This window comes from Frieseomelitta varia, unplaced genomic scaffold (assembly GCF_011392965.1).
Source record: "Frieseomelitta varia isolate USP_RPSP 00005682 unplaced genomic scaffold, Fvar_1.2 scaffold_322, whole genome shotgun sequence".
Taxonomy (NCBI): domain Eukaryota; kingdom Metazoa; phylum Arthropoda; class Insecta; order Hymenoptera; family Apidae; genus Frieseomelitta; species Frieseomelitta varia.
The window spans coordinates 262955-267528 of NW_025110060.1; the positions used below are offsets into that span (position 1 = coordinate 262955).

Below are 4574 nucleotides of genomic sequence, written 5' to 3' on the forward strand. Positions count from 1 at the left end.
AATTAAAAATACTTTGTTCGTGATTTGTTTTAAACCACGTATGTTAAATCGTGCGCTATTTACCTACAAATATTTTTTCCTCGCAAACATTATAATTAAAAATTAAACAGTGTTGTAACAAAACAGGAAGGAACTGAAGTTTCTCGAGATATACAATGGTGCGTAAGATTCGCGTTTGATTCATCAAAGAATGAATTCAACTCGCCGCGAACAGACGACGTCTCTTTCTTCTTCTTTTTCTTTTTTTTTTTTTTCTTTTCTTTTCTTTAAATAAAACACAGCTACTGCGGTCGACAGCATTTCCCTATCCCGCAGGGAAATAATGAAACGACGTTCGCGCTTGTTCCATGATAAGAAAGCCACCAACGATCAAATAATTCATTTCATTTTCCTCCCTCACGCGAATGGTGCTTCGGGTACAACAGATATATTTAAGGACGATGGACATCAGTCGCGAGTGACCTTGACACTTCGATTGTCCAACTTCGAGAACGAGGACTTTCCCTAGAACCGTAGGAAATTTTTGATAATTTAACACATCTTTAAAATACATATTTAAAATATAAAAAAATTACTGACGAACAGGAGCCATTTGTTGTGCAAGTGATTTAGTTTGTCGCACAATAACTGGCATTGTTGGTTTCCTTGAGGCCGAACTTAGTCCATTTCTGGCTTCATAGAACACATTGCGAGTGAAAGGATTTCTTTGGGATGCGAGACGGGATTTTAAGAGTTGGAAATAAATAAAAGGTGTTGATAAACCAGCACGACCCGTAAATGCAAGATGAACTGTGAATGGCAGGATAATTATCTCAGATAATGCACAAACTCGTAAAATATATATCGTGATCGAAATTCAACCAACGTTATTAAAAGCCGTGCTCCCCAGCTGTTTTGTCTTAAACAATCAAGTAATACGAGAGAAACCAGAGGCAACATGTATCAATGCAAATAAAAATATAGGAATTAACAGCAATGTGACAGGAGCTGCATAAAGAAATATTAAAGAATAAAATAAATAATGGCAAGAATCTTCAATAAATAAATGTTCCAAAAATTGCCAATTTAATTGAACGTGTGGTACTCTTTGATTCACTGGTTGCTGCATTACTTATTAATACTTTGTAATAAATATTATAAGAATTGCCAAATGTTGGAATGATGTAACCAATAGTAAATATAATAGTAAAAAGTCTTGTAACTTATAATCCAATTTATTATCAATAGTGTATTGCCTCAAAGCGAATCAGCCCTTTTCCATCTGTACAGAATTATCGCCTGGCGTTGTACTGCGTGTTCATTAAATGAAAAAAATTTTCTTTATTGCAACGATCGACAATCTACGATCTACGAACCACGGCGCTCGATCCGTAGTCCACGTAGTTGCGCTACAGCTGGTTGTAAAGAAGGGATTACACACTGTGAAGTCCAGGCGCGAGGTGCTTTACGTTTTAAAGTGCTCGTGACGAATGTAACGATCTCTTAGACGAGTCGAGAGCGGCGACAAACGTTGCAAAGATCGTGTGGGAATGGATGGGATGAGGCGAGGGAGGATTCAAGTGGTTGGTCCAGTTGCTTCTTCTCTCACGGCGCGTGGAGAGTTGAAAAAGCAGCAGCGCCGAGAGCTATTCCCAGTGCCTTGATGACCATACAAAACAGGTTCCCCGTTGAGAACTGAGAACGCGCTGGCTAGCTCAACAGGTAGCACTGATGAGAGACTAAGTGCCTACCTTTCTCACCGACGTGTCTCCTTTTATACTCGACCAGCAACCCTCTCGCAATCACCTTCTCCGTCCAATTTGACGTATTTCTGAACGTGGTCTCCGTGCCCCTCGCTATTCACTTCTTTGAACTTCGAACCGGAAGAACAAGTGGAAAAACAAGCACACCGAGTCGAAATATCTCCACCAGTTTTGATTTTTTTTTTTTTTTCCCTCTAATGTGGAGCCTTCGTTATACGAACATGCCTGTCATGTGACCGTTCAATTATGTGAACTATGCATTTCCTACGTACCAGGATGTGCAACGTACATATATATATTCTGTTGCGAAAGTGTTTAGATGCATATAAATGTGTTTGTAACCCATAGATTTGATTATTATTTAAAGAAAAGGAACACTAATGTTTAAACACTATATTAAATATTTAAGCACTAACATTAAAATATTAAAATATTAATATTAATATATTTTTAAAGATATTAATATATTATAAAATAATAAGAATATTAATATATTAATATTAATATATTTTTAAAGATATTAATATACAAATATTAATATATTATAGAATAATAAAAATACTAAAATATTAATATATTTTTAAAGATATTAAAATATAAATATTAATATATTATAAAATAATAAAAATATTAATATATTATAGAATAATAAAAATAATAAAATACTAATATATTTTTAAAGATATTAATATATAAATATTAATATATTATAGAATAATATGAATACTAAAATAGTAATACATTTTTAAAGATATTAAAATATAAATATTAATATATTATAAAATAATATAAATATTAATATATTTTTATGAATCTTAAAATATTTTTAAAGATTGTCGGGTAGAAATAAATCAATTTTATTTCAAGCGTTTAAAATATTTTTCAATATATACAGAACGTGGCAATAAATGGCACGTCAATTTGATTTCACCGTGTCTCAAGCGACGATTAATTAATATTCAGTGCTAATCGCGTTGAAAATTCTCTGGACACTCGCCCCCCCCCCTCGTTTAAATTCGTATTTAATTCGGACGTTCCGCCGTATTTATTCCCATCTTTCCGTATTTTCGTTGGACAATACTGCGGAAGCTAACCGCGCACGGAGGATTATCAGACGGGGCATTGACGACCGACTGAATATTCATTCGCATTACCAATGGTCGAATAACGGATTTCGACGAACGTGCCCGCACGACCGTGAAACGTCAGGCTAGAAGGAGTCCAGCGGCGTTTTTTTTATCGGCTCGTAGCCCGGCCGAATCGAACGTTCCGCACTACTTGCGCGAAACCAATCGAACCTGGCGAACCGAAAGTCGATTTCCGTTCAATTCAGCGTCGGCCACTCTCGAGAAGTATCGCGCGATTTAATATCCACCTTGTAACAACGTGCGAGACTCGCGACACGCTTTTATGAATCAAACGCGAATCTCACGGCCCATTATATATTATCTCGGAAGCTTCATAACTTTTTCATCTTTGTTACGATATTGTTTAATTATATTAATGTTTGCACGTGCACGAAAATATATGTAGAGATTTCACCTGCGTGAAATAAAGTTTATTAATTTAGGAATCAGAGAATACTACTATAAAAAAAAAAATCCGAATATAATGATAAAAAGATATTAAGTTCTCTCTAGATTTATGTTCTGGTGACTCGTTACTCTCTGAGAACTTACCTTCAGTCTTCGTCTTTGCACGCTCGCATGCACACAGAGCTATACTCTCGTGTTTTAAGTCAGAGGTGGCTAACTGGCGGCCCTTGCCCCGCCCACTTTTCTGATCGCTGGAGCTACCCCCTCCACTGCACTCTGAGAGAATAGCGAGTTGCGACTTAATATCTTTTTGTCATCGTCGTATTCAGTTTTCCTTAATTCCTAATTAAAATTAATAAACTTTTATATTTATTTACTTAATATAAATATAATATTAATAATATAATATTTAATAACTACTATTTAATAATAATATAATATTTAATAACTACTATTTAATAACTTAATATAATATTTATAAACTTTTATATTTATTTTATATTTATATTTTTACCAACGACTTTAATTTTCTTGTGTTGCTTCACATATATATATAGACATTGATCAAATTTTATGAATTTTACAATAACAAATGTAGTGTTATTACATTCTGACGCATGGATAAATAACACACAAATAAATAAATCACAGTACAGAGGACTGATCCGTTTGGTACATGTTATTGCATTCTGACGCATGAATAAATAACACACAAGTAAATGAATCACAGTGCAAAGGGTTGATTCGTTTGGTTGGCGGGATTACTGACTGCAATAATAAAAATAAACCGTAGAAGTAGGTGAACACGTAAGCGCGTGGACGAAACGAAACGAACGAAAGATGCGCTAGGAAGTAACGATCGGCTCCTTGATTGTACCGGACCGTTAATATCGAGAGCCGTTTAATCTGCCGTTCAAGAGTCTCGATCGGCGAATTGGTCGATAATTCACGGCTGGAGCTCGAGTGGTTTCGATCGGGTGAAACGTGCCAGTAGAGAGGAGGGGAAGAGATCCTTCGCACGGATGGAGTCGTCGAGTAAATTAAACGTAATTAAGCAGGTGACGGCGGGGATTTTCACCGGTTCTAAACTTTTTTCATTAGGCCTTTTTCCATTAGAGTGCCGTATCGCGCGTCCCCTGGAATTCTTCTTTATTTCGCCTACGTTTAAACAGTTTTCCATCTCCAGAAATTGATTGACACCACGACTACCGAAATAGTCAAAATGACCGATTTATAATTTCTGTTATATTCTGATACTTTACAAATGTAAAACACGTGTATTTTTAGAGATTTCAGA

The 4574-nt window shown here is 35.4% G+C and overlaps 1 pseudogene; it reads right to left on the minus strand.

The window, feature by feature from the left end:
* Positions 1–447: 447 nt before the first annotated feature.
* LOC122530041 overlaps positions 448–4574 on the minus strand; it is a 5781-nt pseudogene continuing 1654 nt past the window's right edge.